Here is a 12971-nt window from a genome sequence, read left to right on the forward strand (position 1 = left end):
TGGCTGGTGAACTGCCTTGTTCATGTGATGAGTGGTGGGTTATGGCTATTCACACAATGTTGAGGGGGTCGTTATTCACATTGCATCTGTCTCTATTGTGAAAAATGACAGGGACTTCAGTTCCCTGAGCTTGAATAACCCTCACCGTTCTCTCCCTCTGTGTCTCTGTCTCTGTCTCTCTCTTTCTTTCCCTTTCTGTCTCTCCCTTTTGCTCTATCTCCTCTTTATCTCTGCCTCTACAGGACTAGGATGTCCAGCTGCCATTGAGATGTGATTCTCTGGGGTTTCATTTCCCTTTGACAAAGCAAAGTACACTATAACAGGTGAGTCTGAATACACAGCATTTCACCCTGTGATAATTTTAGACATATTTAACAAGGGGTGTTGACTCAGAATGCATTCTTATTTACAGCAGGCTTATTTAGGCCTAGGGGATAGTCACGTAAATGTATACACACACCTGGTGTGCTGTTTTTGCCTACTCTACAGTATGCATTATGCTTTTTTAGAACACAAATATGACCCAGCGTTCTCCCCAGAGATCTCAGGGTTCCATCTGTGCCAGGGAGTGCTCTAATTGGCCCGACAAATGTGTCCTCTCAAACTGCTAATCCAATCAGATGTGACCCACCGAGCTTAAAAAAGAATACAAAACAGCATGCAATATGCAGCAAATGCAACAACAGAATAGAATGGAGTTGAATAGAATAAGTAGTGCAAAGCTACGTGCCGTTAGCCCCAGAGAGTATAAAACAGAGCACAAAATTTAAACAAACATCAAATTAATTGCAATCAGCCTGCTGTTCTTTGAACACATCGACAGGAGTTAAACCACAAAGCCAGACCTTCATCTGCCCATGAAGCCACTCGCTACAACTTATTTACAGTGTATTTACAAGCTGAGCTGGGCCTGTAAAATGTTGAATTTACGAGCTCCTTTTTAATTAGAAATACTGTCTCCTAGAGTTAGGCTGATGAATTGCACATTCAATTTATTGACAATAGAGGAGGGTGCAGTTCTTGGGTATTGACAGCTAGTCAGAGTATTCCGGTTTACATCAGTTTTTCAATGAGAGGAGAAATATGTGGCATCTTTGCTGCATAAAAACCCTGAGGCCATGTTTTAATGTGGGATCCTCTTCTTAATTAATTTAACTGGCTGAGAGTAATGTGAATGAGGGCGCTCTCTCTCTCTCTCCTTCAATGTGGTTTAGCAGTTCACTATATAGTTAGTTAAGCTTGATCTATTTCTTGGCAAGGTCATTTCACTCAAGTGTCCTACCACTTAAATAAAATATTAAAATAAATACACAAGGACATGCAAGGGACAATTTCAAAATGTCAATTGTGGGTATCTAAAGGTCAACTGGTTTGCAGATAGGCATAGTACTTTTTCCTGAATTTTATACAACAGAGTTTGTGTCATTGTGGTTAATTCTAAAAAAACATTTTTGGTATGAGTTCTTTTTAGCTTGAAGCTAAAACATTTGTTCATCCTTACTATGTTTTCTTAGTTTGAATGTACTTGATATAACCTTGTGAATTTGGTGAGTTTGTGTGTCCATTTGAAATGCACTTCCTGTCCAGTGTGTGTCACCCTGCATGCCTTCCTTCCTTCACTCTCATATGACTCTGAATGTTTGCTTTGAAATCTAATTCTGTGATGTCAGGGCTGCATTTTGTCTTTATTTCACTGTAACAATGAGTGAAAAGAAAGAACAACAGGAAAGGGGATATATCATTCTTCATATGGGGGATGTGTGGAACAGGTGTTTCCCGCTCCGCCTTCACAAACACACAACCTTCATTTACCACATTACTAATGAGAGCGCAGATTGAAATACAATTCGTATCAGTTGCATTGGTTAGACAAAGATTACATGTAAAGTGAGTCACTCGGCAGTACAGAACAGATACTGTATACTGCAGATAAATGCTCATCTGGACAAAATGTAACACATACTGCAACTGAAAACAAAACAAAAACGTACTTGTTAAACTGACATTGTGTAAAAGTGGTGATGAATTGTTACATGTTCTGACTCTTTGATTAAAAAATAGATACCATTCTTGTTGGCATAAAACAAATACAATTATGGCTGTAGCAACCCTTACACAAATTGCACCTGATGACACACACACACACACACACACACACACACACACACACACACACACACACACACACACATGCTCCTTTGCCCCCTGTTGCCACCCCCCATGAATACAGGCTTATTGTCTTATAATGTGACCTTTGCCTTGAGTGGAGAGGCCTTTGTCCTAAGACAATAGAGTCCATATTGTAAACCATGCCAGTCAATGCCGTCCACACAGCTGCCAGAGAATGGGCGCAGATTGTTCAGGGTCCAAGTTGAAGGCTTTGAGGCAGGCACTTGTGGCGTGTGTGTGTGTTTGTCTGTGCCTGTGTTTTTTTGTCTGTAACGTTTGTGTCTGTAAGAAGCCTGTTTTCCAGAATCAGCAGATGGGCCTGTGCAATTAGACTCAGTCTTCTTCCCTTGTGTGCACACATGCACATGTGCACATACGCACGCATGCACGCACGTAACAAGCGTACACACACAAACACACCCAGGTCTGGGCATGAGGCAAATGTCTCTGAAACACTGGACCTGGAAGATACTGTAATGGAGACAGACATTAAGAAATGACAATAGAGTTGCCAGGGTAACCACTAAACACTCAAAAAGTTGATCTACCTAGCTACCTACCTATCTATCTTTCTATCTATCTATCTATCTATCTATCTATCTATCTATCTATCTATCTATCTATCTATCTATCTATCTATCTATCTAGCTAGCTATCAGGGCTGGGTGATAAATCAATATTGTCATATATTGACTTTCAACAGAATCATATAGCGATGATATGAACATATTGTGTTGTTGTTCAAGATAATAATTATGAGCTGTAATTAAAAACTAACAAAATTAAATATTTATTTAATTGTTTGTTTTGCACAAATAAAGCCGACCTTCAATGGTATAAATGGAGTGGACATAATAATAGAAACACTTGTCAGTATAATGCAATATAATTTAACAGCACCACAAACTACATATGCCAAAATGACCATGCAGTTCAAACAAAAATTTAACATTAGAGGTTAGGTGCACCTCAATAAACTGGTAACTGAGTGTATAAGTGTGATTATTCTTGTGTTGTTTTTCAGTTAATTTCTATAGTAAAGGTTAATGATTCCAAACAAGCTACAATTAAAACATTAATTTGAGTAAAGGTTTTTGTGTTACACATGCAAAGTTGCCATGCAATGTGTAACAGTGAAGCACTGCTTTGAACATTAGTTTGATCAATTAACGTGAATTTGAATACATTTGTCATATTTATGATATATACATGTTTTGAAAGATTTATAATATTGCAATAAAAAATTCAACTAGAGCTAAAATAGTTAATCAAATCAATTAGCTCTTCATCAGCAAATTAAAACGCAACTGTTTTATTGATTTGATAATCAGCATTTTCTCGAGCAAAAATGCCAAACAGATTTTCAAAATGTAAAGACTTGATTTGAGCACTTTTTTTTCACATGATAGTAAACTGATAGCTCTTGGTTTCAAACTGTTGGTCCACCTCTCTATCCATCTGTCTCTCTATCTTAAAGGGGTACACATCTCTGCCCATAAACAATAGTAGAATACGACCTGACTATCTCAATACACCATCTCCACATTTAGCCTTACCAGCCATGTATTGACCTGCAGTAACAGATATAGGCTCAGAGGAAATGAGCTTGTGACTGAAAGGTCACAGTTTAAAATCTGAGTAGTATAGTAGCTGTGAAAATCCTGGCAGTTTAAATCCCTCAACAACTACCATCAGGGCTGCGACCTCTGGGCGCTTAACCTTTAGCTGTTCCAGTGGAGCAGCTCGGTGTCCAATAGTGCGAGACTGTGTGACTGCGCCGCGCAGCTCCCAGGTGTGACTGTGTTAATGTGTGAATATGGTCCGACCTTCCTTCCTCTCAGCTACTCCCCCTCAGCCATTCATGCAAACAATATTATGTTCTTTCTTAGTCAATGAGCCACGCTAAATGAGGCTTATGACTTGATAACTTATGAATGTGTGCCATTTTCGGTTATTATTCCAGCTTTGAGTGTTAACGATGTAATTCCTAATTTGATGCACCGCATTGTTGACAGTTGGGATAAATTCCGTTGATCTTAGATTTGCTTTTTATTGTCGATACATGCAATTTTACCATGCTGCTACCATGATGTATCTGCTGCCTGGTGGCCGAGTATCCTGTTGACTGTGCTAAAGATACCAGTCAGTCCCTTGTGCACTCTTATTTTTTTCCCTCCTTGGATCGAGACAGGGCACCACAGGAGCAAACACACACACACACGCCCACACATACACTGACGTAAATGCATAAACAAAGACTCAAACGTACACCACTTGCAAACACAAATGCATTGCCACCTGAGTGCAGTGGTCACACACACACACACACACACACACACACACACACACACACACACACACACACACACACACACACACATACACATCAGGGAATAGCCCACAGGGATGCTCTTTGTCAACAACTTGGAAGAAAGCAGCTATTTAGGGCCACTGTATTCCTGGAAGGATAAGCCATCTTATTTGTGTGAGGAGCCTGTGTGAAACAAAACAAGTTACAACAGTTACAACCACTCTCTCTTCCCCACTGTGTTTTCTCATATTTGTGCTGTTCTGCTTATGAACCAGTGCTAATTGTGTAAAGTAGAAAACGGTATATTGTGAATGTAGATTTCCAACAGGCTTGGCGTGATGATGAGCAGATGCACTCACAGATGTTTTCCCTCCATGTGTCTGTTTACCAGTTCAATTATCCCTATTGCATACTGTAGAGATTTGTTATTTTATTCAAGCGCTTCAGCATACATTCCAGGAAAAACACTAGTTTATAAAGTATTACAAGCCTGTGTTAGCTCCATTCTTGCTGGCACAGAGTACTGTTTGTTTGATGCATTTAGGAGAATGAAAAAGTTAAAAACACTATAAATGTAAAAACTTTAATACACTATTTCACTCTGTTGCATTATGCAAAATGCAGTTCGAGAAAAGATGGTCTGACTTGGTCAAACATAATGCAATTGTGCTGGTAAATACTGTGAAGGCATATGTGTTGCTATGGCAACTTTTATGGGAGGCTGTTGGACTCAGAATTTAACTTTTTAGTAAAGAAACATATCCTAGTCTATCCTACTCATTATCAAAGAGGATTAAATCCTGTCTCCTCCTTTCAGTTATTGTAAGGAACGATTCAGACCCTGCTGGCATCCATATGTGACCCTCACATTCAAGTCTTGTTTTCGGAACTTGAATATTTCCAGAATTTATTATGATTTTGAAAGGGAATCAATGTTCAAGACTTCTAGCTACAACCTGCATACAAGATCTCTGCAGCATAAGAGGAATTTCTGATCAAATATTTCTCACTAGCTCAATTAAGTATTGATGGAACAAGGGTGCACATAGTCTTACACACCCTAGTTTTCTTTTCTTTGGACTTTGTAACTTTTTAAAAATGAACTATTCTCTCACAATTCTCTACATTGTAACATGAATATAAATACACTGTAATATAAAACATTCTATATGTCATTTTAAAATACAAAACTTATTTGAAGCACATCAAATTGTGCAAAATGCCACAGAAATGTAAAATAGATATATGAATAGAACAGTTATGTAAGTTAAGTAACGCCCTTTTAGGTATTATTGTAAAAGCATTATATAAAGCAACAACAACATGTACTGTATATGGAGTGTGGCATATTATATGTACATAACCAGCATCATATACTTTCAAAAATCTATTACAGAATAGAGATACACAGAAACATTTGTGGTCCACCCACTGCTTCTTTGAATTACTGTATTTTCAATACATATGGCTGCTCTGGTTTGTTGATTGGAATACATCAGCACACCAGGGATATGAAACTGCAATAAGATCCAGACCTCTACAGTGCGTGATTTGAATATGAAATGATTAGATTATTGATTTTGGCCATTTGGGTCTCTCACCCAGCAGAGATGATATTGTGGCAGCGCAATCACCATAGCTGACATTTAGCACTGTGTTTACCTTTGCTGTCTCCATTGATTGCTTCAAAATCACCACCCATACATCCTGTCGCAGCTCATTGTATCATCGTTTCATGCTATTTCAGAAAAGTGATGGATACAGCTTATCAAAAATGCAACAGTTGCGGTCTGTGCCGGTGCAGAAAATAACCACATTGCCACGCAATCACGGAACAGGCTTGCTTTTCAAACACCACTGAATATCATTATACAGATAGTGGATGCATATGGGGGGTGAATGACTCTAAAATCGGTCTTTAACATGTGTTTGATAACACAGGAATACTATTTATAGCTTTCTCCATTAGACTGATGAGGGTTTGCCAATTTCTTTTCACCTGCACACTGAAAAGTAAAGCTCATCCTCAACTCAGCAGGGAACAGTGATAAGTCTTATTTTTTTTACATTTTAATGTTCCAGGTACATTCCTCGCACTGAATCACCACCGCTGCACCTCTTCAATCCCAGTAAGCACCTCTTCAATCCCAGTAAGCTTGAATTAAATATGAACAAATTTATTGTATCGACAAACATGAAATGTGAATTATATAATCTCTGGAGATTGAACTCCATCGAAACCATAGGCTATGTTATAAAGGGTACATGAACCCAAACATATCCCCCGATGGAGTCCAGACACTGGTGGTGGTGATGTAGCGTACAGGAACCAATCAAGAGCCAAGCGCTGACGATACCCGAAGAAGTGGGCGAGACTTCCGGTGGTTGAAGAACCGCCAAGGAGAGAGCAGATTTAAAAACAGGATGTCATGCTGTGATAGGCTTGTGACAAATGCCCAACTCTGATTGGTTTAACTAACGACACAGCTGAATCTGATTGACTACTGACAAGTGACACGTCAAGAAACAGCTGATCAACTAGGTGTGATGAAAAAGGAATATGAAGTCTTCCTGTAAGAACTTACGCTGAGCTACATATCTCTCTCTATTTCCAATGCCATTTTCTCAGTAGTTGGACAATCCAGTGTTAAGTGCCTCCTTTTATATTTATAAACCAGTGTTGGTGCCTATGCATTATTAAATTAAGAACAGGGCCCAGTAAGCACCCCGGAAAGGCCTTTTTGAATAAATATTTCAGGACTCTGATATACACAGTTCATATCTGCTCTGTAATGCAAGAGGCAAAGGTTTGGGTCTAATGTCTTATGCAGAAATCACTTCTTTTCTTTGTTTACTGAATCAGTGGAATCTACATTCAGACCTTCATTCAAACTTTAATTTGCTGATTCGGAGATATGCTGATATTTCTAGGAAACTATTGGGATCTTACGGAGCCCCGGAATGGTCACGCCAATATTTTTAAGTTTTGCGTTCTCTCCCAATATTTTGCGTTCCCTCGCAGTATGTTTTGCGTTACCTCACAAAACATTTCTTTTTTCATTCCCGAGTAATGGGTCTATTTCCTACTGATCGAACTATCAGAGAATCTGCAGCTCCCCTCGGAGCTTTATAGAGGCTCCGCTCATGTTTTGCTAACTCAGCTTGTGTCCATTTTATTTCTATGATAAATGTTCTTTATCAGACAGTACACAAACACGTACAGATATAACCTATTTAGACACCACCTAAATTAGAAACCACATAATATGCTGCAATAGACCCAAAATGTAGGCTATTTTAGACACTATAAATTTAAAACCAAATATCCTAATACTTGTAAATTATTATAAGACACCATTTTATCTAATTTGAAAACAAATACAATGCTATTAGATCCCAAATGTATTACAGTAGATGCCATGCTACCAAATTGTAGACACTTTTACCAACCTAAACATCTTAATTAGACAGTAGGCTGTTATTATAAGAATGTAATGCCATATCGGGCATAGCCTTTAGTCAGACAAAACCCTGAGAGCTCAGAAGACAATACCTTTATTTTGCCTTAGTTAAGTTTCACTTTCTTATGTGTCATTTGTGGCTGATTAGAAGAAAACTGCCGTAAACTAAGTCAAATCACATCAGCTCACATCTGATCGCTACTTCACACGTCACTTACAGCCCATATGCAGACACCAGACTGTGATGTTATCGTTGATGTAAATCGGATGTAATTAAACAGATTTGTCCCGCACAGTATAATCTACAGGAAGATAGACTATTGCAGGTAGAAAATGAACATATAGGACGACTGGAAGGGTTGTAGCCATAGTTGATTGTAACCACAGTGCAGGCTGTATTTTCACGTTTTTGTCCCTGAACTAACGTTCTCTCTTTGTAACACTACTAGGGAGCTGCAGATTCTATGATAATTCACTGTTGGTTCATCACCACATCATGTGAACCTCTGATATTCTTTTTTATACATTTAAGAAATTGGCTATTGATTATACCCTATATGAGATACGAATGTGCCCATTGAGCAGTATATCAGCATAATTCCTAGCTCAAAGTAAAATGCAACGAGTTGATTCATTGCGCTGGGCAGCTGAGTGGAAATAGACACATGGCTCAGAAGGAATGGAAGAAGAAAAGTTTTGCGAGGTAACGCAAAACATATTGCGAGGGAATGCAAAATACTGCGTGGGAATGCAAAACATATTGGGAGGGAACGCAAAAGTAGTCCCCTGAAAAAATCTCGCCGTGACCCTTCCGGGTCTCTGTAGGATCTATCTGGCGTATGGGAAAGAAAAGAAAAAAACATATCACCTTAGTAGAAATCTCTAATTTTCTAGGTCCTGACAATCTTCATGAGTTTTTAATGTGAGGTGGTTTTGAAATGGAGAAACATTTTAAATCTTCTTTAACAGAGCACCAGAGGCAGATGGTTTGACAGGGCGGATGATAGAAGGGACAGAGGAGGCAGCATGAGAGAAGAAAAAAAAGCCAGCGAGAGGGAAGTTAAAGGCAGATAAGTAAACAAGAATAGATGAGCTAACAAAACAAGTGTAGGCATGTAAACATTTCAGTGTATTCTACTGCTAACCAAGCCTGGCCCTTTCATGAGGGATAAATCTAGGCCACGAGTGTCGTGTCCTGCCTGTTTGTCTGCCTCCTCTTGGATGCAGCATCATTCACTGCTGAGCTGGCTGTTCTATGTACTGTACAGGACAACTTTCTCCCTCTCCCTCTCTCGCAAAACACAATCACGCACACACAAACTTTGCCTCTCTCTGCTGCTAGCTTTAAGGCATGGCTTTGACAGAGCCATTGTGACAGTACTGGGTTCAGAGCACAGTGACAGAGAGGAAGAGAGGGAGATGGTGATGGGGGAGAGAAAGGGTGGCTCGAAGAAGAAGACAGATGAATCAAAGGGAGGAAAACAACAGTAGTGGCAGTGGAATCAACATCACTGCATCGCCAGCTGACATAATTGATTGTATCAGAGGCAGTTTTGTAAAACATTAACCCCCTTATGGGTTAGTCGGCTGCACTGCCATACAGAATTGAAAGGCTGCACATGCGTGCGTGGGCATATGTATGACTGGGTACTTGTGTGTGTATTTTCATGTGGTAGTCTACAGTTGTTTGTTTTGCGCGCTTATTTGTTTGTTTTTGCTTCTTTTTTCTTGCTTTGTCATCAGCCGATGATTCTCACATGGGTCAACCTACTCTAACATGACAAATGAGAATTAGTAATTAATGAGTAATTTGCTACAATGAAATGTGCTTAAAGTGCCCATATTATGAAAAAAACACTTTTTCTGGGATTTGGGGTGTTATTTTGTGTCTCTGGTGCTTTCACATGCATACAAACTTGGAAAAAGTGAGTGAGATACAGGTTTCTGAATGTGTCCTGCCTTCACATCTCTGGGTGAGCTGTTCAAAATCTGCAGGGTTTTCTATGTCACTAGCCGAAACGAGGGGGCTAAACCATGCTAGCGGTTAGCCCCCTCGTTTTCAATGGCAAAACACTGCTTCAACACACACAAGTTCACCATAATCTACAAAAGAACTACTTACATGTCCCTATTCTGCAGGTATTCCACACAAAGTTGGAAGTGCGCTCTCATTTAGAAGAAGTCTCCCGGCTAATCCTGCCTTGTACTGACTGCAGTTAGAGAAACAGCTAGCTAGCAATTGTGAGCCTTACCTAGCTACTGTGCATATATAAATAAAAATATGGTGTTTTTGGATAATTAAATCATGTAAACCTATTCTGATACAACCTCAAAATACAATTATGAACCTGAAAATTAGCATAATATGGCCACTTTAAAATAACAATAATGCAATATAATAGTGCCTTACAAAGGCAGACAGTAGTTATACAGAAACAGTAAAGTTGAAAAAAAAGTTCCTGAAGTGTAAACACTAAAAAGTAGTTAAAATCAGATATTACTCTCTGTTTGGACAATTTAAAGGGCATCGAAGCTAGGCTAGTTAGCATTAAGCAGGACTAGTTTAGTTCTAATTCATTCTGGCGTAACTTTTTTTTTCCATTATAACAATAATTTAAGTATTAGCTGCTGCCTCATGTATGTGGTATAACAAACCCAATTACTAAAATGATGGAGCATCAAAATTGATATTACAACGACAGGAATCAGATTGTCTGTAAAAAAGTCTGTAAATTAGCTTTAGCTAAGGCTAGCTGTTACAGTGCTGCGGCTAGCTTTAACTAGCTGCAGTGCTGTCACTGCAGTTTAGTTTCACCTGTATTTTTACATGTTTTTTTTAATTTTACATTTCTATTGCATGATAATTTTTATATAGTGAAACAGATGTCAAAAAGTCAGATTCCGGTTTTGTCTTAGGGTTGTGCACATATGTAGCTAGTTTCTGCTTTGTAGAGAAGTACAATTTTCAGGTGCACCATTTTAATTGAATATACATATTTATCCCATTACATTTTATAGCACTATATGATATCTGTAGGTTTTTTTTGTTTCATGAATCTTTGTCCAAGTATTTGACAGTACTGAGGGTACAGAGAGGACAAGGATAAATGCCTTAGGTTATCAACTTGCTTTAAGATTCTCCTTGACTTGACCGCTTTTGGCACTCCCTCTCTCTCCCGCTGCCTCCCTCCATCCTCTCTGTCTCCATCCCTCTATAACTCCTCCTTTATCCCATCTTTCCATCTCTATCATCCTCAGTCTTTTTCCTTCCTGACCTCATATATGTATCTCCTCCTTTATCTTCCTCCCCATCTCATATCCTCTTCATCTCCTCACCTCCCCTCTCCTCCTCTCTCCTCGTTCCATTATCCCTTGCACAACTCCGCCTGTCTTGTCTCATGAGGGAGGGAGGGCGCGTAGAGTTGATTAGACTGGAGCATTAGAAAGTTCAGTGCAAAACAGAGCGTGGTGTCTAGCCGCCAGGCGGTGAGGAATCAAAACAGCAGAGCCTTATAGACGAGGTTGTTGGTGGTGGATTTTCAGGGTGGTTTCAGTGCATCGGATTTCTAGGAGCGTCCTCAGATCAGCCAGAGGCAGCCATGTGGAAACAGCAGTCCGGTCAAAGCCAAAGCCTCCCCAGACACAATTTTCTGATTGGCATAGAATGTCTAACATAGAGGGAGAGGTGTGCAGCCAAGAGATGAAATGATTTTAAAGGGATAGATCTCTTTAAAATAAAAATGTTTCCTATGCTAAATGCAAAGGAGTACAAATACAGCCTTGCTCTGCTCTGTCACAGTCCATTATCCCCGACATGTTAAAACAGAATAAATGCTTTGATTAAATGATTTTAAAAAGCTTTATAAAGGTGTAATGAGAAATTTAAAACCAACAAATAGGGGATTACAAAAATCAATCATTATACTACATATGACTAGATGGTGCTAAACTGCTTTCACTCTCTCCATTCATTTTTCACTGAGGATTTTGAATTGAGACCACAATGACCAAAACATGTCACACTGATGTAGGGGTGACCTATACCTTTAAGGCTACACTCTGCAGTTCTTTGCTGTTAAGCCACACAAAGGATTTATAACCAGCTCTGTATGAAATAAATTGCCAGCCAGGCAACTTGTCTTCAGGGCACGGTGACAATTGTGCACATTCCTACAGTAAGTGGACCAGCCCCTCAACCACATGCACGCACGCATGCACGCACGCAAGCAAGCAAATACACACACACACACACACACACACACACACACACACACACACACACACACACACACACACACACACACACACACACACACAGAAAATAGCCAGTGGGAGCGGCAGCTATACTGCATCTGGCTGTACCAGTTAAATGTATAGATTCAAAATGAGAGACACAAGCTGAATTAAGATTTGGTCAGCACAAACATGTGACATTGATTCATTCATTATTGTGATTATGATGTGGTCCGAGGGGGCTTGGACAATATGCAAACTCCCCCCTTCCCAAAACACCACAGCACATGCAACAGTACAGATACATGTTGTGGCCGACATGTCAAGACATGTTGGGAGTTGGCAGTATGTTTTTCCTGAGCCTCTGGTCACACCGAGGGGCCACTTGCTGCTAATTAGTATCAGTGTCTGCAGGGCAATTATGAGGGCGGGTCCTCTATTCAAAATCACGTTTCAGTGTGTATATGCTTGTTGTATGTGTGTGTCTTTGTTTGCATTGTGCATACGCGCTATGAGTGTGTGCACATGCGCTTATGTGCACGTGCATGCATGTGCTTGTGTCTTATGTCTCTCATTATAGGCCACAGGCCATACTCCCACCAGGTCCTATCCTGATTAGTCATCTCTTCAGCTCCTCACTGCCAAATTAGCTACCTGAATTTGTGTGAGTGTGTTTGTGTGTATGTGTGTGTTTATGTGTGTGCATGGTCACTCCAATCAAAATTCTCCCAGCATCCTACCTGGGCTGATGATAATTTGCCACACTACCTATACTCACACTCTGTCACCCACACAGC

At 39.7% G+C, this 12971-nt stretch overlaps 1 protein-coding gene across 12 annotated transcripts in view; it reads left to right on the forward strand.

Moving 5' to 3' along the window:
- adgrl3.1 (adhesion G protein-coupled receptor L3.1) overlaps positions 1–12971 on the forward strand; it is a 123490-nt gene that overhangs the window by 11184 nt on the left and 99335 nt on the right. For all 12 annotated transcript variants that reach the window (XM_031285822.2, XM_031285825.2, XM_031285826.2 and 9 more), the window contains exon 2: positions 243–323. The gene's annotated coding sequence lies outside the window, so the exon portion shown is untranslated. The remainder of the gene's footprint in view (positions 1–242; positions 324–12971) is intronic.

This window comes from Sander lucioperca, chromosome 4, assembly GCF_008315115.2.
Source record: "Sander lucioperca isolate FBNREF2018 chromosome 4, SLUC_FBN_1.2, whole genome shotgun sequence".
In the NCBI taxonomy this organism is placed as follows: domain Eukaryota; kingdom Metazoa; phylum Chordata; class Actinopteri; order Perciformes; family Percidae; genus Sander; species Sander lucioperca.